The sequence below is a fragment of the Phacochoerus africanus genome, chromosome X, assembly GCF_016906955.1.
Source record: "Phacochoerus africanus isolate WHEZ1 chromosome X, ROS_Pafr_v1, whole genome shotgun sequence".
NCBI lineage: Eukaryota > Metazoa > Chordata > Mammalia > Artiodactyla > Suidae > Phacochoerus > Phacochoerus africanus.
Window position 1 is genome coordinate 17,298,418 of NC_062560.1, and position 24,384 is coordinate 17,322,801.

Consider the following 24,384-nt stretch of genomic DNA (forward strand, 5'->3'; position numbering starts at 1 on the left):
TAGATTTCTAAGAGGTTTTTTTTTGTTTTTTCCTGGTCTTTTTTTGTCTTTTTAGGGCTGCACCCATTGCATATAGAGGTTCTCAGGCTAGGGGTCCAATCGGAGCTGTTGCTGTTGGCCTACACCACAGCCACAGCAACGCCAGATCTGAGCCGTGTCTGAAACCTACACCACAGCTCACGGTAACCCCAGATCCTTAACCCACTGAGTGAGGCTGGGGATCGAACCCGCAACTTAATGGTTCCTAGTTGGATTCTTTCTTTTCTTTCTTTCTTTTTTTTTTGTCTTTTGTAGGGCCACACCCGCTGCATATAGAGGTTCCCAGGCTAGGGGTCGAATCAGAGCTGTAGCCACCAGCCTATGTCACAGCCACACCACAGCAATGCCAGATCTGAGCTGTGTCTGTGACCTACACCACAGCTCATGGCAACACCAGATGTTTAACCCACTGAGCAAGGCCAGGGATCAAACCCACAACCTCATAGTTCCTAGTCAGATTCATTTCCATTGTGCCATGACAGGGACTCCTGCTAAGAGTTTTAATCACAGACGGATATTGGATTTTGTTAAATGCTACTCTGAATCACATGATATGTTCATGTGATAGTTTCACTTTCATGTGTTGATGATGAATTGATTTTAGGATGTTGAACCAGCTTTGCACACCCAAGATAAATCTCATTTAGTCAAGATGTGTAATTCTTTTTATACATTGATGGATTTGTTTTGCTAATATTTTTTTGAGTAGGTTTACATCTGTGTTCATGTAGTTTGCCTTTCTTTTAATGTCTTTATCTGGTTCTGGTATTGATAATACCCTAATATGGCCTCATAGAGTGAGTTTTGATGTGTTCCTCTATTTCTATTTTCTGGAAGAGATTGTAGAGAATTCTTCCTTCATTTCTTCATTGAATATTTGGCAGAATTTCCCAGTGAAACCATCTGGTTACGGGACTTTCTTTTTTAGAAAGTTATTAATTATTGTTTGAGTTTCTTCCATTGATATAGGCCTATATTATCTGTTATTCCTTGTATAAATTTGGATAGTTTGTATATTTCTTTTTTTTTTATTTTTTTTATTTTCCCACTGTACAGCAAGGGGGTCAGGTTATCCTTACATGTATACATTACATTTTCCCCCCAGCCTTTCTTCTGTTGCAACATGAGTATCTAGACAACGTTCTCAATGCTATTCAGCAGGATCTCCTTGTAAATCTATTCTAAGTTGTGTCTGATAAGCCCAAGCTCCCGATCCCTCCCACTCCCTCCCCCTCCCATCAGGCAGCCACAAGTCTCTTCTCCAAGTCCATGATTTTCTTTTCTAAGGAGATGTTCATTTGTGCTGGATATTAGATTCCAGTTATAAGTGATATCATATGGTATTTGTCTTTGTCTTTCTAGCTCATTTCACTCAGGATGAGATTCTCTAGCTCCATCCATGTTGCTGCAAATGGCATGATGTCATTCTTTTTTATGGATGAGTAGTATTCCATTGTGTATATATACCACCTCTTCCGAATCCAATCATCTGTCGATGGACATTTGGGTTGTTTCCATGTCCTGGCTATTGTGAATAGTGCTGCAATGAACATGCGGGTGCACGTGTCTCTTTTAAGTAGAGTTTTGTCCGGATAGATGCCCAAGAGTGGGATTGTGGGGTCATATGGAAGTTCTATGTATAGATTTCTAAGGTATCTCCAAACTGTTCTCCATAGTGGCTGTACCAGTTGACATTCCCACCAAGAGTGCAGGAGGGTTCCCTTTTCTCCACAGCCCCTCCAGCACTTGTTCTTTGTGGATTTATTAATGATGGCCATTCTGACTGGTGTGAAGTGATATCTCATGGTAGTTTTGATATGCATTTCTCTTATAACCAGCGATGTTGAGCATTTTTTCATGTGTTTGTTGGCCATCTGTATATCTTCTTTGGAGAACAGTCTATTCAGGTTTTTTGCCCATTTTTCCATTGATTGATTGGCTTTTTTGCTGTTGGGTTGTATAAGTTGTTTCTATATTCTAGAGATTAAGCCCTTGTCGGTTGCATCATTTGAAACTATTTTCTCCCATTCTGTAAGTTGTCTTTTTGTTTTCTTTTGGGTTTCCTTTGCTGTGCAAAAGCTTTTCAGTTTGATGAGGTCCCATGGGTTTATTTTTGTTCTAATTTCTATTGCTTTGGGAGACTGACCTGAGAAAATATTCATGATGTTGATGTCAGAGAGTGTTTTGCCTATGTTTTCTTCTAGGAGTTTGATGGTGTCCTGTCGTATATTTAAGTCTTTCAGCCATTTGGAGTTTATTTTGGTGCATGGTGTGAGGGTGTGTTCTAGTTTCATTGCTTTGCATGCAGCTGTCCAGGTTTCCCAGCAAAACTTGCTGAATAGACTTTCTTTTTCCCATTTTATGTTCTTGCCTCCCTTGTCAAAGATTAATTGACCATAGGTGTCAGGGTTTCTTTCCGGATTCTCTATTCTGTTCTGTTGGTCTGTCTGTCTGTTTTGATACCAGTACCACACTGTTTTGATGACTGTGGCTTTGTAGTATTTCTTGAAGTCTGGGAGAGTGATGCCTCCTGGTTGGTTTTTGTTTCTCAGGATTGCTTTGGCGATTCTGGGTCTTTTGTGGTTCCATATAAATGTTTGGATTGTTTGTTCTAGTTCTGTGAAAAATGTCCTGGGTCATTTGATAGGGATTGCATTGAATCTGTAGATTGCTTTGGGTAGTATGGCCATTTTTACCATATTGATTTTCCCAATCCAGGAACATGGAATATCTTTCCATTTCTTTACATCTTCTTTGATTTCTTTGATTAAAGTTTTATAGTTCTCGGCATATAGGTCCTTTACCTCCTTGGTCAGGTGTATTCCGAGGTATTTGATTTTGTGAGGTGCAATTTTAAAAGGTATTATATTTTTGTATTCCTTTTCTAATATTTCATTGCTGGTATACAGAAATGCAACTGACTTCTGAATGTTAATCTTATATCCTGCTACTTTGCTGAATTTATGAATCAGTTCAAGTAGTTTTGGGGTTGAGTCCTTAGGGTTTTCTATGTATAGTAGCATGTCATCTGCATACAGTGACAGTTTTATCTCTTCTCTTCCTATATGGATGGCTTTGATTTCTTTTGTTTGTCTAATTGCTGTGGCTAGGACTTCCACAACTATGTTGAAGAGCAGTGGTGAGAGTGGGCATCCCTGTCTTGTTCCAGATTTGAGTGAGAAGGCTTTCAGTTTTTCCCCATTGAGCATATTATATTTGCTGGGGGTTTCTCATAAATGGCTTTGATTATATTCAGGAATGTTCCCTCTCTACCCACTTTGGCGAGGGTCTTGATCATGATTGGATGTTGGACTTTGTCAAATGCTTTTTCTGCGTCTATTGAGATGATCATATGATTTTTGACTTTTTTTTTGTTAATGTGGTGTATGATGCTGATTGATTTGCGTATGTTGAACCATCCTTGTGAACCTGGGATGAACCCAATCTGGTCATGGTGTATAATTTTTTTGATATGTTGTTGGATTCGGTTGGCTAGGATTTTGTTGAGAATTTTTGCATCTATATTCATCAATGATATTGGGCGATAGTTTTCTTTTTTGGTGGTATCTCTGCCTGGTTTTGGAATGAGGGTGATGGTGGCATCATAGAATGTCTTTGGGAGTATTCCTTCTTCTTCAACCTTTTGAAAGAGCTTAAGGAGGATGGGCACCAATTCCTCTTTATATGTTTGATAAAATTCACCTGTGAAGCCATCTGGTCCTGGACTTTTATTTGTAGGGAGTGATTTTATGACCTCTTCAATTTCATTTCTAGTGATCGGTCTGTTCAGTTGGTCTGTTTCTACTTGATTCAGTTTTGGCAGGCTGTAAGATTCTAGAAAATTGTCCATTTCTTCCAGATTGTCAAACTTGTTGCCATATAGTTGTTCAAGTTTGTATATTTCAAGGAATTGGTCCACATCAAATATATAGGCATAGATTTGTTCATAATATTCTTTTATTATTCTTATAATGTCCATAGGATTGGTGGTAATGACTTCTTTCTTTTCTGATATTAAAATTTGTGTCTTCTCTCTTTTTCTTCTTGGTTATCCTGTTTAGAGGCTTATTGATTTTATCTGTCTCTTCGGAGAAACAGCTTTGTTTCCATTGATTTTTCACTGTTGAGTTCCTGTTTTCAATTTCATCGATTACTGCTGTAATTTTTATTGTTCTATCCTTCTCTTTGCTTTAGTCTTAAGTTGTCTTTCTTTGTCTTATTTCCTCAAGAAGAAGCTTAGGTTATTGATTTTAAGTCTGTTTTCTTTTCTAATAGATGCATTCAGTGCTATCAGCTTTTCTCTAAGCCCTGCTTTTGTTGCATTGTACACATTTTATATTTTCATTTAGTTCAAAATATTTAAAAATTGCTCTTTAGATTTCTTCTTTGACCTATGCGTTATTTAGAAATGTGTTGTTTATTAGCTAAATATTTTGAGATTTTCCAGCTTTTTGTTATTGATTTCTAGTTTAATTCCATTGTGGTGTGAGAATATGCTTTGTATGATTTTTTATTCTTTAAAATTTGTTAAGCTCTGCATTGTGGTCCAGAATTTGGTCTTCCTTGATGAGTATTTCATTTGATCTTGACAAGAACCTGTATTCTGCTCTTGTTGGATGTAAATGACAAGTAGATCCAGTTGATTGGTGGTGCTCTTCAATTCACCTACATTTACTCTTTTTTTTTTTTCTTTTTTCTTTTTGGCAGATCTGTCAGTTACTGAAAAGGGAGTTTTAAAGTCTCCAGCTATAATAGTGGATTTGTCTATTTCTCTTTGCAGTTCTATCATTTGCCTCATATATTTTGATACTCTTATTTGGTGCATACATATTAAGGATTGTTATGTTTTCTTGGAGAATATGTCATTTTCTAATGCCCTTCTTTGTCCCTGATGATTTTCCTCCTTAGGAAGTCTGCTTTCTCTAAAATTGATATAGCTACTCTAGCTTTTTTTGGACCAGCGTTAACGTGGTATATCTTTCTTCATCCTTTTGCTTTTAACCTATCTGTGTCTTTGTATTTAATGTGAATTTTTAAAATCTACTTTGACAATCTCTTTTAATTGGTATATTTAGGCCATTCACATTTAAAGTGACGAACCATATTTGTAGCTTTTCTATTTGTTACCCTTTTTAAAAATCAAAAAAACAAGTCTCCTCTTTTTCTGCCTTTCTTGATTTCATTTGACCATTTTATGTGACTCTGTTTTCTCTCCTGTCTTAGCATATCCATTATATTTAAAATTTGGCATTCCCGTTGTGGCTTAGCAGTAACAAATCGGACTCATATCCATGAGAACATGTTTGGTCCCTGGCCTCGCTCAGTGGGTTAAAGATCTGGCGATGCTGTGAGCTCTGGTGTAGGTCGCACATGTGGCTTAGATCCCGTGTTGCTGTGGCTGTGGGGTAGGCCCGCAGCTCCAGCTCCAATTTGACCCCTATCCTGGGAACTTCCATAGGCCACACATATGGCCCTAAAAAGACCAAAAAAAAAAAAAAAAAAAAAAGTCAGTAAAAAAATAGGTAGGATATATTGGATAATATGAATGCAGGTAAATAGGCCTTTAGTGTAAGTTTTCATATTAATTTGGCAAGGAGGTGGGCTGTGTTTAATGTTTGTTGTAGATGTAGGTGCCAAAGGCTTCAGTTTGCTTTAGTGACTTTAGTTTTAAATTTTCCTCCCCCATTATCCTTGGGTTTCCCTAAGAACTCCTTTTTATTTTTATTTATTTTTTATTTTTTTGGTCTTTTTGCCTTTTCTAGAGCCGCTCTCATGGCATATGGAGGTTCCCAGGCTAGGGGAGCTGTAGCCACTGGCCTACACCCCAGCTCACGGCCACGCCGGATCCTTAACCCACTGAGCAAGGCCAGGGATCAAACCTGCAACCTCATGGTTCTTAGTCGGATTAGTTAACCACTGCGCCATGACGGGAACTCTAAGAACTCCTTTTAAAATAGTCGTATTTCTTGCAACTCTTTGCGTTGTAATCTCTTGCTATCATATGGGAACTTTGGTGACACGATGGTAGAGTATGGGGAAGGATACGTGTTTTACAATCTTAGGACCAATCTTAGTCTTTTGGTGGGCCTGAGCCCTGGACTGCAACCTTCAGAAGTATTTCTTAGCCACCTGCCTCCCCAGCGCTGCCCCCCTGCCGTGCTTCCTTTTAGGTGAAACAAGGCTAGAAGAGGCTGCCTTTGGCTTATCTCCCCTCTTCCAGGAGAGCATCGAAGGCTTTGATAAATTTTTCCTTGGAGTGTTAGTTTTTGTTATAGAGAACCTTGTGGGCTTATTTCAAAACTTTTCCCATGGGTATATTTTAAAATGGTTACTTTTCCTCTTACCCAAAGTGGAGGAGATCCTTCTCAGATTTTAACAGTCAGAACCTTGTGAGGTTTCCTGGAGGTAAAGCCATGAGAATGTAGAGGCCCTCCTAAAATTGAGCTCCCAGTTACTCATAAGCCTTTGTCAAAATTACAATTTAAGTTTTCTTACTAGTGTATTCCTACTCCAGCACCTTCTGCTCCAGGTAAGCTAATCTTGAATGTGATTCTCTGTATTTGCCTGTCTCTCCAGATTTCAGATGCTCAGTTCGCCCTGTGCTCCTGATTCTCTGATAGGCCTAATAAAAGTTGTTGATCGGCAGTTCAGATTTTTTTCTTGTCGTAAGGACAAAAGTGACTACATTCCAGCACTTTATGTGTTGGAGCTGAAGCCTGAAGTCTTTTATTTATATTTTCAAATTGGAAATACCTTACTTAGTTTAAAAATAATGTTCATCAAGAGGCTTTTAACTTTGCTATGAGCCATTTGCTTCGCTAGATGACTCATTCTCAGTTATTTCATCCCTTTGAATCTCGGATCTGTGTATTTTCAAAGTGCTTGGTAAGAACATTTTCAGAGCAAAATACTTGAAAAATTTAAGAACTTAATGTAGTTCTAGAAAGTTGCTAATAACTCTAACCTAAATTAACTAGAATTACTGATTTTCTTTTCCCCCCACAACACTATTTTTTTGTTTTTATTTTTGTTTTTTAATCAGATACCTTCTATAAACCACGCCAAAGTAACTTCAGGGATTATTTTCTTTAACTGTCATTTGCTGTTGTTTTATCCCACTTGTTTTTGAAGAAATAACTCAATTTTTAAAAGGATTTTGCAATCTCTCAAAACTAACCATTGCTTAAATTTGAAAAACAATGAGAATAAATGTTCAACTCATATGTTGCCAATGTTCTGTTTTCAGTTAACCTTGAAGAATGTATTAATTATGAAGTATACATCTTGGTGACTTTAACTTAATAGGATTACTTTCAGAATCTGTGTGATAGAGGACAGTTTGGCAAAAATGTGTTATTTAAGCAACTGAGAAAGCACTGTGTGTACTTTTCAGCCTTATAATTTGATTACTTGCTAAAAAAATTTCATTTTGGGAAGCTTGAGTTCTTATCCTCGGAGAATAGTTGTAACCAACCTCGGGAGATTGAAACATTGTAAATTGCATTAGCCTTTCCCCTTTTTTAGTTTTCATTTAAGTTTTATTTTCCTCGCTGAATCTACTGTGAGGAACAGCCACTCAGCCATTAAACCAAGAAGCAAATAAGCTGTATGGTATTTAAGATTGCTTATTAGTTGGCAAATTCACATTTCTTTACTTTAAGAAATATTTTTCTCTCTTATTTTCCTAATTGTTTAAATAAATATCTTTGGAATTAAATTTTTTAAAGAGGGAGAATTAAAATATTAAATATTATGAGTGTTATATAACATACTAAGTAAAGTTTGTTTAAAAAAATTGTTAGTGCTATACTGAAGTAATTTGGTTGAAATGATTTTTGCCATGTAATAATCAGTTAGCTGTGGTTCGTTTTAAGGTAAGATTCATGTGTCTAGCCTTCTCTGAATTAAAGGAAGAAGCTTTTCCCTAGGCATTTTGCTCAGAAATGTTTCTTATGAAGCAAGAGGTCTGTCAAGGGGAAATGGAGAAAGAATAGAAGGCCTTCAGTAGTGGCACAGCAGGTTTATGTAGCGCCCATGCCACCTTCCCCTTGCTCTCAACAGATTGGTGGCTGCTGTCAGTGTCCTTCCTCCTAAAGTTTTTTAAAAGCTCTTGATATAACAGTATCTTAGAAGAAACCCTCAAGAATGAAAACAGTGTATCAGTATTTTAGTCTTAACTGAAAAGCTTCCATGTGCTAACAATTCCACTGAAGCTAACTGTCCACGTTCAGTAAACAAGTAATTATATTGAAGCGCCTGTCAGCAGAGTCCCGACTTTCAACTCCCAGATAAGCGAAGAGCAGCAGCTTCTCTTTTTTGGTTCTGGTCTTGCTAGTTACTCCCTGCTGACTGGAACGGCAGCTATCCTTGCAAAATGCTCCTTTATTCACTGCAGCATTGGAGACCACAGCACCAGTGTAGATTGCCTGCTTCCCTCTCCAGAGACTCTTGGGATCCGACCCATGATCCTTGACATCCTCACTGGCCGTCCGTGAGCACAGAACCCCTGCCCTTGTAATGATCTGTACATCCCTCAGTCGCATCCTGGCTCCTTCCACAGCCCTCGCATTGTCCCCTAGAACTCCCGAACTGCCTTAATGATTTCTCTGATGACTTCAGTCTTGCCTCAGCCTCACACTGTGATTTCGCTTTCTGCTTCTGGGATTCTTTGCTGCTGCCAAACAGATGCCTGAGGTAGGCCCCTCTGGTGCCATTCTGCTACCTCCGCCTGCTGCCTGCCTTTGAGCTCCTTGAGTACAGTGAGTCCTTCCCTCTTCAGGTTTTTTGCCCATGCTGCTTCTTCACATGCAACTGTTTTTCTAATCTTTGCTTGGCTGCCTCTGTAATTCTGATCTGAGTTTCCTTGCGCTAATCTCTGTTGGTGTCTATTTGTTTCCTTCTTGGAATTATTTAAATTCACACTTGTGTATTGACTTACTCATTTCAGCTTTTGTTTTGTTTTGGGCACACCCACGGGCATGTGCAACTTCCAGGGCAAGAGATTAAACCTGCGCCAGGGAAGCAACTTAAGCTGCTGTAGTGACAGCACCAGATCTGTAACCCACTGCGCTGGAAGAGAACTCCTTCACTTAGCCTTTTTTTTTTTTCTTTTTAGGGCCACACCCACAGCATAGGGAAGTTCCCGGGCTGAGGGGTCAAATGGGAGCTGCACCTGCTGGCCTACACCACAGTAACGCAGGATCCAAGTCAAGTCTGCAACCCCGCAGTTCACAGCCACATGGGATCCTTAACCCACTGTGTGAGGCCAGGGATCGAACCTACATCTTCATGGATACTAGTTGGATTCATTACTGCTAAGCCACAACAGGAACTCCTTGCTTCGCCTTTTTCATTGATTCTAAGATAAACATTTCTGCCCAGATTTCTGAAATTGGGGCACATCTTACACTGGATGCCTTGATTGCTTTCTGAATGGTAAATAAAATAATGTTTTATCCTACAATCAATTAATTGTAATAAAAACAATAAAATACTGTACTTTTGGTTAGCTGTTACCCCTAGTTGATTGTGAGTTCCAAAGGAGTTCTACTTTACTCACCAGTAGGAACCAATGCCCAATACAGTACCTGGCACCTAGTAGGCAATCTGTCAATAATGCTTAGATGAAATCATTATCTGTTTGGGAGATGATGGCCCTGATATGTCTGAAGGTGAATCAGTCAGTATATTTGCATGTAAATGTTTAATTCAGTTTCTGTGTTTTAGTTTTTATCTTTGGAGATTTCCTTATTCTAGAAATGAAGAAGGTCTTTAGATATGTCTATTTTTTACCCCATTTATGTATCTCGTCCTTTTTATTGATACATGGACATCCTTATTTAAGAGTGTTTACATTTGAAAAATGAATCCACATAAGCTTATGTCAGGTATCAGCAATTGCCTTTCATTAGGGAGAAGAATGAGAAAGGTACCAGAGTTTTGAGGGCTTGAACTTACTTTATTTTACTTCATCGTCTAAGGAGTGCATTCACTTGGTGTGCCGACTTCAGTTTTTTTAGAGAAAGAACAACGAACGGACAGTACGAGTGGCTGGAGTCCCCTAGGCCAGCTCCTCGACAGGGTTCATGTTTACACCACAACTGGTGGCAAGGTGTGGCTCTCAGTCCTTTTCATTTTCCCAGTCCTGCTACTGGGGACAGCAGTTGAGTCAGCCTGGGATGATGAGCGGTTTGCCTTTCATTGTCACACTTGACAGCCTGGTTGCGAAAACATCTGCTGTGATAATTCCTTCCTCATCTCTCACGTGAGTTTCTGGGTCCTGGAGATCATATTTACATCTACCCCTGCCCTCTTGTACCTAGAGCATGCGTTCTATGGGATGCGAAAGGAAGGGAAGTTCAGCAAAGAGGAGGCAAAGTTGCCCCAACCAGTGGTGCCAATGTAGAGGTGCACTTGGAGGAAATAGAAATCAAGAAGTTCAAGTCTGGCATTGAAGAACAGCAAGGTGAAAATGGGGGCCGGGGTGGCTTGCTGCAAACCTGTACCATTGGTATCTTCTTCAGGTCTGTCTTTGAGGTGCCTTCGTGCTGATCCAGTGGTACATCTACGAATTCAGCCTGAATGTGGTTTATACTCGCAGACGAGACCCTTGCCCACCTTAGGTGGACTGCTTCTTCCCTCGCCCCACAGAGAAAAGCATCTTTATCCTCTTCATGGTGCTAGTGTCCTTTATATCTCTTGTCTTAAGTATCATTGAGCTATTCCATGTCTTATTCAAGAGCATTAAGGACCATGTGGAGGATTCGGAGATTGGGCATTACCACAGAACATCTGGTCTGCCAAGCCCTCCAGTGTCTCCTCATCAGCTGTTCCTCTCTCCACTGTGTCCCTTTCCAGGGGCAAGCTGGTTGCTGGGGCCAGAAACAGTTCTTCCTGCCACAGTTACAGCAAACAAGGAAGCCAGGAAAACCCTGCAAATTACAGCACATAACAAGTTCAAATGTGGCAGGCAGGAAGCACCATCTCTCACATACACAGTCTTTTGATTTCCCCAATGACAAGCAAAATTCTTAAAAAAAAATCTTCCTACTGGACACTAGCCATTGTAGACAGGCAGCTGTTCTTCAGAGCCAGCAGTCATGCCAGCAGCAGTGGAAATGACCTAGAGATTCAGACACATGGTTGAACGTGTTCCAGGTCTGCTCGCTTGTTAAAGGAAGGTGCAGTAGACAGTGTACTTGTGTTTCAGAGGAGGTGGGGCTCATCAAGATCAGTCAGTCATGAGGCTTAGTAGATACAAAGACATTAGACCACCAGGATTTTTTTCTAGGGTGTCTGGGGTAGGAGGGTAGAGAAAAAGGCATTAGCAGAGGTACATGTTGATATTTAAAATGATTGACTCAAAAAATTTGTATTTTAAATAAAAGTTGCACTAGGTGTGATGCATAAGCAAGGCCTTTTTCTCTTACATATTTCCTTAGAATGGTTCAGTGTATGTGAAGGTGATAGATATTTACCATGTATTGGTATAAACAGATGCCATATAAACTCTTGGACATAGATTTTAAAATAATGCACACGGTGTTCAAATTTGAGCCTTTTTCATGGGTTTTTTGATGTGGGTCCAAAGGATGTGTATATTACAGATTTCCACTGTAAAAGTAAAACATTTTTTTCCCCTAACTCTCCCACCCCCTGTGTATCCTAGTATGGATGCAGGTTCTCTTCATGATAATTTTCTTGTTTGTAGAAAGATGTCGTGAACGATTTTCCTTTTTCTGAAATGTAATCATTGATGCTCGAATGATAGAATTTTAGTACTATAAGCAGCATTCACTAATATGAGAAGCATGAAATGCTTAGAGCTGGACTCATAAGTGTTCTTACATGAATTTTTACAGTAAATGATAGTTCTTGACTCTATCCAGCTTAATAAACCCTACTTAATAAACATTATTTTGAAGCATATATTCTGTTGAGTTTGGCAGTCTTAAGGGATAGTCAGCATTTTTGATATTCGTACTTGGATTTTATTTGGAATGCAAGAGAGGTTGAAAGAGGTATGAGTATTATTCGTGTAACTAATTTGTTTGCAATATATACTAAGGAAATCTGTTTCTTCAAATGCCTTTTTTAAGACTCATCACAGATGATTAGTGAAAATGCTGAGTTTAATGCTTCATTCTTGCATGGCAGCTACATAAGCAGTGTTGAACAGTGAGAAATACTAATTTGTTGAACATTTCCTGTTGAACTGCTGTCATGTTCAGCTTTATTGCACGCAATGTAGACCTAGTCCATTATGTATTCTAGAGAGTGTTCTTTGTTCAGTAAAGTTTCAAGAGAGCAATCCTCTTGACGGCCTTCTCTGCAAGCTTCTGGCTGCGCTCATCTTTCCTCGTCTTTTGAATTTTTCATTGGTACATCTTCATCTAAGCAAAATATGCTAGAACAGATTTTTGGAAAGAGAATTGTGGAAACCATGTAAGAAAAGGTTTTAGTATTAGCATTTTTAATTATACGTGGCAGAATCAGATACGCTTATTTCTTTTCGAAGTGCAAAAATAAATGCAGCTTCTTTGTTTTCCTTTTAACTGATCTACTCTTCATCGGAAGCCTCCCCCCACCCCACAGGGCACCTGGGAAAGGCGAAGATGGGGATGACCTCAGTGTTAAACCTGCCAGTCCATCTGACTGCATCTTGCTCTGACAGTCTCATTTGGAAAACCCATTCTCTTGGTTCAGTGAAGAATCTTTCAGATTGCCTTCTCACAAACCCTTTCTTGAGGAAGAATCACTGTTATCTTCGAATGGGATGTGCGTCTCTGTGGGGCACCACACAACTTCTGAAACCTTGGAATCAGATCGAGCACGCCACCTCACTTCCTGGTTCACATTCATTTTCACGTATTGCTTGCTTGATTTTCTTTAAATTTTTATCTTGAGATAATTGTAGATTCCATATATCCTTCAACTAATTTCTCCTAATAGTAATCTTACATAATTATAGCAGAATATCATACCCAGAAAAACTGACATTGATATAATCCATGGACCTTATTCAGATGTCACCAATTTTACATGCACTCGCGTGCGTGTGTGTGTGTCTGTGTGTCTGTGTGTCTGTGGTTCTATCACTTGTGTAGATTTGTGTGACCACCACAGTCAAGATATAGATATCATAGATATCACCAGGACTCCTTATGCAATCTTTTTATAGCCTCAGCCACATCCCTCCCTTTCCCTCTCCCTATCCTCTGGCAACCTGTTCATCTCTATAATTCTGTCATTTAAAAAATGCTATTTAAGTGGCATGATATAGTGCATAGTCTTTTGAGATTGGCCTTTTTCATTCAGCGTAACTCCCTGGAGACCCATCCAAGTTTTTGTGTGAACCAATAACTTGTTCTTTTTTATTGCTAAGTAGTATTTCATAGGATAGAGGTACCATACTTTATTCAGCTGTCAAAGGACTTTCAGGTTGTTTCTAGTTCAGGGCTGTTACAAATAAAACTGTTATGAACATTCGTGTACAGGTTTGTGTGTGTGTGTGAATGTAAGTTTTCCTTCCCCTGGGATAAATGCCCAAGAGTGTAGTTGCTGAGTTGTATGGTGAGTGTATAGTTTGGCAGGACACTGGTGTACTCTTTTTCCAGAGTGGTTTAATTCCCATCGGCAATGTATGAGTGATCTCGTTTCTTCCACATGCTCGCCGGCATTTGGTATTTTCACTATTTAAAAAAATTTGTTTTAGCCAGTCCAGGGAGTTCCCGTATGGCACAACAGGTTAAGGATTTGGCCTTGTCACTAAAACAGCTCAAGTTGCTGCTGTGGGATGGGTTCAGCCCCTGGCCTGGGAACTTCCTTATGCTGTGGGTGTGGCCAAAAAATAATTTTTAGCCATTCTAATAGGTATGTAGGTGATATTGTAGTTTAAATTTGCATTTCTCTATTGGCTAATAATGTTAAACATCTTTTCATGTGCTTTTTTGACATCTCTGTATTCTCTTCAGTGAGGTATCTTTTTGTGACTTTTGTCCATTTTCTAGTTGGTTGTTTTATTATAGTTGAGCTTAAGGAGTTTTTAAGAATATATAATATATATATTCTGTATTAAAATGCTTTTTTGGGTATATTTGAAAATATTTTCTCCCAGCTTATAGCCTATATTTTCATCGCTTAGTAAAGTCTTTTCACGAGCAGACTATCTTAACTTTGATAAGGTCATTTAACAATGTTTCCTTGTATGGAAGTATTTTTGGTGGCAAGTCTAAGAACTTTTTTTCTGGTCCTTTATCCTAAAGATGTCCTCCTTTGTTTGCTTCTATACATTTTATAGGTTTGCATTTTGAGTTAATTCTTGTTTAAGTTGTGTGAGGGATTTAGGTTAAGGCTTTTTGTTTTTTGGCCTTTGGATGACCAGTTGCTATAGCACCACTTGTTGAAAAGTTTCTCCTTCCTCCACTGAATTGCTTTTTCAGGCAAAAATCAGTTGGATATATTTGTGTAGCTCTTTTTCCGGGTTATCTGATCTGTCCCATTGATCGATGTGTTTATCCTTCTGCCAGTATCACACTGTCTCGACTACTGACATGTAGCTCTGTAGCAAACTTCAACATTAGATACAGTGATTCCTCCCACCTTATTCTGCTTTCTCAAAATTTCTTTAGCTATTTCAGGTCATGTGCCTTTCAATTTCTGTTTTATTGTTTATTTTATTTTATTTATTTTTAAGTTGTATTGAAGTATGGTTGATTTACAGCGTTATGATAACTTCTGCTGTACAACAAAGTGATTCAGTTATACAAGTACACGTATTTATTCTCTTTCAGATTTTTTTTCCCACATAGACTATCACAGAATATTGGGTAGAGTTCCCTGTGCTATACAGCAGGTCCCTATTGACTGATTACTCCATAGACCACAGTGTGCATATGCCAGTCCCAAACCCCAATCCATCCCTTCCCTCACCTATCCTCTTTGGCAACCATAAGTTTGTTTTCAGAGTCTGTGAGTCCAAGCTTGCCTACATCTGCAAAACATTTGCTGTGATTTTGATAAGAGTTACTTTAAATGTTTATGTCAGTTTGGGGAGAATTGGCATCTCGTTGAGTCTTCTAATGCGTGAGTACAGTATGTTTCCCAATTTACTTAGGTACTCTTCAGGTTTTTTCTCTAAAATTTTATAATTTTCAGGATACAAATCTTACAGATATTTTATGAGGTTTATATTTCATCTCCTTGGAGCAATTGTAAATGATATTTTGCTTCTAATTTCTGTCTGCACATTTTTGTAATTTTTATTTGAAAAGTGACTGGTTTTGTGTGTCGGTCTTGTATCCTACAGTCTTGCTAAACTCACTTAGTTCCAGGAGTTTTTTTTGGTGGATTCCTTGAGATTTTATATGTAGACACCATGTCATCTGCAGATAGTGTCGATTTTAATTCCTTTGTATACAATCTGTATGCTATTTATTTTTCTTGGCTTATTACTCTGATTAGAACTTAAAATACTGTGTTAAATAACAGCGATGAGAGCACACATTCTTGTCTTACTTGTGATCTTAGGAGAAAAGCATTCTCTCTTTCACCATTAAATATGATGTTAGCTGTAGGGTTTTGTGGGTGATACTTGCCAAGTTGAGGAAATTACTTTCTATTCTTAGCTTGCTACAGGGTTTTGGGGGTTTTTTGGTTTGCTTGCTTGTTTTTAATCACACATGGATGTTGGATTTTGTCAGATTCTTCTGTTGCATGATTTTCCTTCATTACCTTGTTGATATAGTTTTCAAATGTTGAACCAGCCATCGTATCTAGAATAAGTCTGCCTTGGTCATGGTGTTTAGGTCTTTTTATACACACAGCTGGATCTGATTTGCTAGTATTTTGAGGATTTTTGTGCCGAGTTCATGAGCAATACCTGTCTATAGTTTCCTTTTTTTTTTTTTTTTTTGTGCTGTCTTTGTCAAGTTTTGATATCCCCATATTAGTAGCATCATAAAATCAGTTGGGAAATGTTTCCTCCTCTTCTCATTTCTGGAAGTGATGATGTAAAATTGATGCTAATTTGTCTTCAAATATTTGGTAGACTTCTCCAGTAAACCCATCAGAGCCTGAAGATATCTTTTATTGGAAACTAAAATGACAAATTCACTCTATTTAATAATTACCCAACTGTTTAAATTGTTAATTTCATCTTGGTTAAGTTTTGATAGCTTGTAGTTTTCAAGGAATTGGCCCATTTTTTTCTAAGTTGTCAAATTTATGAGTGTAAAGTTTGTGGGATTTCCTTATTGTCCTTTTAATGGCTACAATGTTGTAGACATCTCCCCTCTTTTATTCCTGATATTGGTGATATTTGTCTTCTCTCTTTTAAAAAAATCTTTATCAGTCTTGGTAGAGGTTAATGAACTTTATCAATCTCTTTGTGGAAACAGCTTTTGCTTCGTTGATTTTTCTCAATTGTTTTCCTGTTTGACATTTCATTGATTTCTGCTTTTATCTTTTATTATTTCCTTTTTTCTTGCTTTGGGTTTATTTTCTTTTCCTTGTGTTGAGGTAAGAAATTTGGGTTATTGATTTGAGATCTTTTATAATATATGCATTTAGTGCTATATATTTCTCTTCTAGTGTTGCTTTAGCTGCATCCCACCTATTTTGGTATAATGTATTTTCATTAAATGCTGTGAAATTAAAATTTCCTTTGAGACTTCCTCTTGTATGATGGTTGCTTTGAAATCTTTATCGGATAATTCTGACATCTCTGTTAGCATCTCTTTAAAGTCTTTTCTCATTCATGTTGAGGTTTTCCAGGTTCTCAGCATGACAAGTAATTTTCTATCGAAAGCTGGACATTTTGGATATTATGTCACTAGGCTCTAGATCTTACTACTCTTCTGTCTTATCTGGCCTCCTCTGACACTCCTCTGGCATGGGAGAGGGGCGCCAGATGGGGATGGTAATTCACTTTCCTCAGTTCTGCCTCCATTGACACCTGCTGGAGCGGGCTCCTTGTTGCTGGTGTGGTTGGAAGTTCATTTCCCCACTAGGCCTCTGTTGTCCACCCTCGCTCGGAGGTGCAGGAGAAGCAGGAGAGCTTTGTTGCTGCTCCCCATGTGGGCTCCACTGACACTACCCCGGCAGGAGGTGGGGCCTGCTTCCCACTCTGCCTTTGCTGGTGTGAATGGAGCCATAGTTTTTATTGTTTCACCTGGCTGGAGTAGAGTGGTTAAAAGTTTTCTGTCTTGCGAGGCTACTCTTTTTCTGGTCTTTGAGTTCAAGAGAGAACAGGCTTCGATTGGGGCTATTTTTTGTCTGTGCCACGGGCATTTTGAGGTTGCGTGCTGAAGTAGTTCTATTAGAGTTGCTTTAAAATCCTTGTCAGATTATTCCAACATCCACTTCATCTTGATGTTGCTGTCTCTTGTCTTCTCATTCAAGCTGTGACTTTCAAAGCCTTTGGTATGATGAGTGACTTTTGATTCTGTCCTGGTCAGTTGAGATATTGTGAAACTCTGGATCCTTTTCGATCTTTTTTGTTGAGCAGGCAGCCTTGCTGTTGTGGGAGTGTGGGGGTCGGGTCAGGTGTATGTTCATTCTCCTGTGTGGCAACCCCTGACACCACCTCTGCCGAGGTGTTGCTCTTACTCCCACTGCCTCCTTGCACATGGGTGGGGTGGATGATCAGCTCCTCATTTGGCCCCACTAATACCTTGCCAGCAAAAGTGGACCACTGGTTCACACTGCCTTAACTGCCCCTGCTCCGTCCGGCAGACCCTATCCTGGCAGCGGCACCAGAGTACTGTCGCCTGCTTCTGCCTGGGGGAAGATAGACGGGCCCCACCAACACCACAAGGGGGGACAGAACGCTGCCTGCTTCTGCCAGGCTGGGGATGGAAGGTTAGGTCCTTGCTTCCTCGGAGTGTGTGTGTGTGTGTGTGTGTGTGTGTGCGCGTGCATGTAAGAGCGTCTAACCGCCTGGCCCCCCTGCAACCTCAGTGGGCGGGTGGTGTCATTTACCCATTCGTGTTTGCCTGAGTAGGCCGAGTATTGCCCAAAAGATGTTCTACTGTTAGCCCATTCTTTTCCTGGTCTTTTGGAGGTGGGAATGGGGTTTTCTGGTACTTTTTTCTGTTTGCCTCCTGTCAGTTTCAGGTCAGAAGTTTCTCTGGCACCCTGTCAGGGGTACAGGAGTGACGAAGCGGAAGCCCGGGGCGCTCACTGCTGTGGCGTGCCTCAGGTCTCGAAGTCTCTAGACACTTGTCCTCCTCCTTTCCACCCTGTCTTCCTAGCTGCGTGTCTTATGTACAGGGTTTTGGTTTTAAGTGGAAAGACCTGCAAGAAAGGGGACTACTCCTTCTTTACCAAAACTGGAAGTTTCCATGTGTGTGTGAAAATTCTGTAAGCACCGATTTATATGACATCACTTCATTCTTCAAATAGACCATGTGTCAGGCACTGTGATTGAGACTTAGTTCTCACCTGCAGAGATCTCATAGTTTTGTAGAATTCAAAGAGCTGCGAAATAGATTTTAATTTGCCCCCATGGCCTTCAGATAGAAAACACAATTCTTTATTTTGGAAATAAAGCTAAATCTAGCTCCACACCACCTGTCTTGTTGGTATTACTGGTGCTCCTCTGCCTCCCGTGGACTGATTCACCAGGCAGATGGGGAAAGGGGCGTAGTCCTTAGTGCCTTTGTTGTTACCGTGGTTACCCGTGCATGTTACCCAGGTTACCATTAAACCTTTTGCCAGGAGCTGCCCTCCATTGGGCATTGTTTCCCTGGCCCCAGCTCGCCAGCCTGTGGTGCTTAGTGATCAGACTGGAGGGATCTCTCCAAGCACCACCATTGTCCAAAGTCCTGATCACCCCTCTGCCTGATGCAGAAGCTGCAGCCCCATAATCCTCCTGGTCCTGGAAGAACGTCACCTCTTTTTGACATTAGCCTGTTGGACGGGAAGTTTGGCTCTGCTGTGAGTCTGGGCTTTATATATACTAAGGACTGATGGTTCTCCCCAGGGTCAGGAGAAGCCCCTCAGGGACAAACCCCATGCTTCTGCTTTCCTCTGGAAGCTTGAGTTGGTGATTTGGAAATGCCCTCAGTAGAGCACTTTAAACTTGATGATGATAATAATGGTAATAACATTTATCTCATGTGCTATTTTGAGCATTTTCCTGTATCCTCTCATTTAATCCTAATAGCAACCTCAGGAATAAGTAATATTATTAGACCCAGTTTTCATCAAAGGAGATTGTAGCACCAAGAAGTGAAGTAATTTGCCTAAAGTCATTACTAGTCAGCTAGTAGATGGTGGAGTCAGAATTTCAATCCAGGCAGTGTGCCTCTGGCTCTGAAGTTCTCACTCTTCTTCTGGATGTGTGACCTCCTTTGACTTTGACTTTGCTTTATTATTATTTGTTTGAAATCAAGATTGTGTCTGAAACAAGTGCTTCTGAAAGTTATCACAGAACTAAATGTAATTAAAGAATATTTCTAATTAGAAGCACTTTTTGTTTTCTTGCTTATGAAACCACGTAGATAAATCTGGCAACAGGAGTATGAAAAATAACTTATTGGTACATATCTTATATTTTAAACTGTTTGGAGTGTAGTTCTTTTATAATCAGATTTTTTTATTTGTTTCTGGAAGTAGGAAATAATGATTTTGTTAAGAGATGCCCACCTTTTTGTTCAGTTGTTTAGGGCTCAAGATAAAATTCAACCAGATCATTTTTTATGATACGCATCTGTTATTTATCACATTTATTTATACAGTTGTGATATTTTGTATTGCTTTACATGCCTTTATGTTCAAATACAAGTAATTGAATAACTAGAAGGATGTGATTCACAAGTCCTTATATGAATATTATCCATGCCCTTAGGTTTAAGTTCTACTTTAGGGGCTTATGATAAAGCAGTTATAATGTAGCCACATTCCTTTGTTTGGAAAAGATTCATGCTGCCATTTAACTTGATTTTTTCAGTGAAAAGATATAAATTTTTCCACTCGTTTAAAATGTGGAATCAAGTTTGATTTATATATATATTCTATGGTATAATTGTTTTTTTTCTACTCCTTATAAATACATGAAAGGTTTAATATAAAATCTCTGCCATATTTTGTTAGAGAATAATGTATAATTTCTTTAAAGGCATCCAGTAATTTGCATTTTTTCATGCCATTACTTCTTAAATTTCTTCAGGCACTTTCCCACTATGTGATTTATCTGAATCACTGTGATTTATCTGAAGCAGATACCTATTTCAAATTCATATTGATTTATCATCCAAACCATTTAAATACATTCTTCGTTGATCTATAAAGAGTCTTTGTTAGTTCTGGCTCAAGAGAAACCACGGGAGTGAGCTTTGAAATATAAAATTAATTCATTAAGCAGACATCTGTTAAAGCACCTGCTATAGTGGGTCCTGCTGGATGTTTGAAATAAAAAACAAGAAGGACATGATTAGTGATTGTAGCGAGCTTGCATTCTGGAAGGGAAAGGCTCATGACAGCGTGGTGATTGGGATGTGCTCTCTGCTCTAGAGGAGTTCTCAGGCCAACAGAGAATGAAAATGTCAAACAGCAGGTCACTTCAAAACTCAGGTGATTGATCCTTTCAACAGGAATAATATTTCAGTCTTTATTTTCTGAATTTTAGTTACGATAAAATTTACATATCCCATTTCTACACCCTACGTGTCCATTGCCTCATTTCTTCTTGGTCCCTGTAAGACCCTTACGAAGTACTTGGAGCAGCCCACCCACTTGGAGGGCCTTTCTGCTAGGTCTTAGGGGCAAGAGTTATGTGAAATGCAGTCCGAGGTGGGCAGTAAGACGGCCGGCAAACCACAGATTGCAGTGCATTTGTGTGAAGAGCTTGTGCTTAGATAGTGTGCTAGGGACCTGGAAAGAGGCGCACACAAAACAAGCTGAGGGATCATGCAGTGCTTTCCGAAGGAGGAAGAAATAGAATTAACTAGGAGTAGTAGTGGAGTTGACTTCTTGTCATTTAAGGAACAGCTTAAACATCACTTCCTTGGGCACTCCCATACCCAAGTCAGTATTCTATGAAATTGACCTCTTTTGCTTTCTTTTATAGCAGTTAATCTTCTTGTCTGTTACTTGTTTACTTAATTACGTCTCCTCTCCAGAATGCAACTGCCTTAACTGTCTTGTTTCCTCTGTATCCCCATTGCTTAGCCCACTACCTCCTCTCCTAGTAGGAGCTTGGGAAATGTTTGTTGATTAAATAAATGAATGAATGAAGAAAGAATGAATACTGGAGTGTGAGCAGATAAAAGCAAGTATGTGTGAAGGCTCAGTTGAGGAACTGAATAATTAGGTGTGACAGGAACCAGGGTGGTTTTTCTTAAAAGTTAGGAGATGAAACATGGAATTAAAACTTTATCCTGGAAGTCTTAGACAGCCTCCATGCTGTGTGATAGGTAATATATGTTTCTTTTCCTGAATCCAGTGATTGACAAGCAGAGTATGTTTGAAATAGTTGCTATGTGCAAAGCTGATGACTTCACTGAGGCCTTGGGAGAATGTTACTAGAAGTTCAGCTGGAAAACTTCAATGATATTCTTGAAGTCAAGTAGCCAGGCATAACAGAATTTTATTAGGTGCATAGTGTTCCTTGGCTGGTTCTCTTGAAACATTGAACTGCTTGAGATTTAGATTCCACAGTTGTTTTAAGGGAATGGTCGCTTTCAGGATTTTTCTCTCCCTTCCTCCTTTCTCTTCTTTCCTTTTCTTTTCTTTTTTTTGCTTCAGCACCCAAGGTGGACTATATGAGGTTGTCCAGCTTCTGTAAGTGATGGTGGTAGACAGTTCCTCTTCCATGAATGTAAAAATATGGTTCAGTTCACTTCGGCGGACATTTTATTACATACCTATCACGTGTAAGATGAAGTGCTGGCTACTTGGATATAGAGATAAGCCAGACTTTTAGATTTTTCAAAAATATTACTGGCTGTTGATTTATGTTTAATACACATCTCCTTCAATGGTAAAAAAGAATCTGGCATCTTGTAGTTTTCCCAAAAAAACGTAAGATATAACAAGTTTTCACTACAATAACTAGATATTTTAAAAATAAGTTTTTGAAGAAAGGAACATTTTACTACCTAAGCTGAATGTACTTTTCAGTTTTCTATATGGATATAGTTAGGGCAAGAAGCTATGACTTGGAACATTTTTCAGATTTTGGTGGTACCATTCTGTTTGCTTGTCTGCGTGTGTGTGAACAGATCTGTCAGAAAGCATGATGACAGTGTCACTAGATAAAATCCAGTTCAGCTGTTTGAATAAAGAGCTTCTAAGTGTGTCTTGCTACACCTGTCAGCCTCTCCCATCTTGGCAGTGTCATAGTAATCCTGCACCTGAGGACCTTATGGCGTAGTACCCTGGAGATATTAAACAGAACACGATTTCTCTTGCTTTTGAACTTTGGAGTTTCCTTAAGCATGTTTCTGTTCTTAAACCCCTGGCATATTTTTCATGAACTGGAAAAAACTAAACCTTCATGGTGTTGGAGCTCAAGGTGGGCCAGCCCAAAATGTGTAACAGTGGCATACTATTTTGAATTGAAGTTGCTTGAGAAACAGCTGGTGCAGGAAGGAAACTCTGACCTACCTCTGTCCCCCTAAAAGCAGAAATATGTCTCTCATGTGAGAGGTGCACTCCCTGTATCCAAGGGTAGAGAGACACCCTTATCATCAGAAACAGGGAATTTGAGCTGAGAGGCCTGTGTATGTTACTTTAATTTACTATCCCAAGCTCTTTTTAAATTCTTCACTAGTTGAGTACCCAAAGCCTAAATTTCTTTGTTCTGTTAATTCCTCACAAATTTATTGTTTCTTTGTCTCAAAAGTATAAAAGGAGGCTGCTTTGGCCACCACTTAGATCCCATTTCTAGGAGACCTTTAAGTGCATGAATTTCCCCCTCCCCAACAGTGTGTTAGCTTTCTTTACCAGGTTTTAGTACTTTGATTTTCTTATTTTATAGGAAAATGTTAAATTAGGGCAACATATTTGCAAAAATTGAGAATCATAGATTGTTGTTTTGTATATACATAAGCACAATTCATCAGCTTATTTATTAATAAAAGCAAAATAGAACAAGACATTTTTCTTTTTTTTTTTTTGTCTTTTGTCTTTTCAAGACTGCACCTGCAGCATATGGAGGTTCCCAGGCTAGGGGTCAAAATGAGCTGTAACCACCAGCCGCAGCAACATGGGATCCGAGCCACATCTGCAACCTACACTACAGCTCCCGTCAATGCCGGATCCTTAACCCACTAAGCGAGGCCAGGGATCAAACCCGTGTCCTCATGGATGCTAGTCGGGTTCATGAGCCACTGAGCCAGGACGGGAACTCCAGAACCAGACATTCTTAAGGAGTGGCTTAATAACCATTTTAGCTCTACTGTTTCTAACTTCACTAGAAGGTTTGAGTCTGTACTCATGTGTCTGGTTTCTGTTAGGGCTGCCAGGAAGCAGTGAGCAACTTGCTGCTATAGTAGCAATTGTTAGTGCTACTGTAACAATCTGCTCTTCTTAGCTCTCCGTGCATTGTTCACCCGCCAATGTCTGCAGAACTTAAGTGTGCTAACTTCAGTGGTATCTACATAATTTACTGGAAAAATTGGCCATGAGAAAGTTAGGCACAGTCAGTTCTTCTTTCAATAAAGGAATCTGTTCCAGTCTCTCTCTTTCTAACTAGTTCAGCAGAAAATAGTTGTTTGTCTTCATTTGGACCATGTATTTTTATGTCGATCCTCAGTCCATTTTAATTTTAAACTTTTCTTTGTTTTTTCTTTGTCATTATACCTGAATGTTTATATATTTACATATATAAGGATAATGTAAGGATCTTTACATATATGAGGATGATTTTTCTGGAATACCTGGTGATGTATCTTTGGTCAATAAATTGGTTTTTTTCTTCTGATCTTATCATGGTTCCAGGTAAGAGAGTAGGGTGAATGCCTCTTCATAGGGGAAATTGCTTTGAGACTTACGGGAGTAATGAAAGGCAGCCCTTCCAGGTGTCAGAGGAATGTGGACGGAAGAGGCAGAGTTAGGGCAGCCAAGTCTTGACATTTTGTTTACCCCAGCCCTCACACCACCTTAGGGGGACTGAAATTCTGGATTTAGGGGGTCAGTAGGTTGAGGGTAAAGCCAAAAGCAAAGGACGCTCATGCCTTATTCCCCTCTTGGAACGTAGGGAAGAAACTGCCTTGCAAGGTTGCCTTGTCAGAATGGAAGCAGCAACTGCAGAGTAAAATGTGGCATGCTCTGGTTAGGTGCAGAGAGGATGCCTGGGCATCCTTCAGCTTGTGAGTGCCTTCTGAGGAATCCCAAAGTTAC

At 39.4% G+C, this 24,384-nt stretch overlaps 1 protein-coding gene and 1 pseudogene across 2 annotated transcripts in view; both read left to right on the plus strand.

Annotated features, from left to right (window-relative positions):
* The window catches only part of CDKL5 (cyclin dependent kinase like 5), a 211,845-nt gene that overhangs the window by 87,871 nt on the left and 99,590 nt on the right, over window positions 1-24,384 (plus strand). The gene's annotated exons all lie outside the window — the stretch shown is intronic.
* On the plus strand, window positions 10,247-11,462 carry LOC125118173 (gap junction alpha-1 protein-like; annotated as a pseudogene).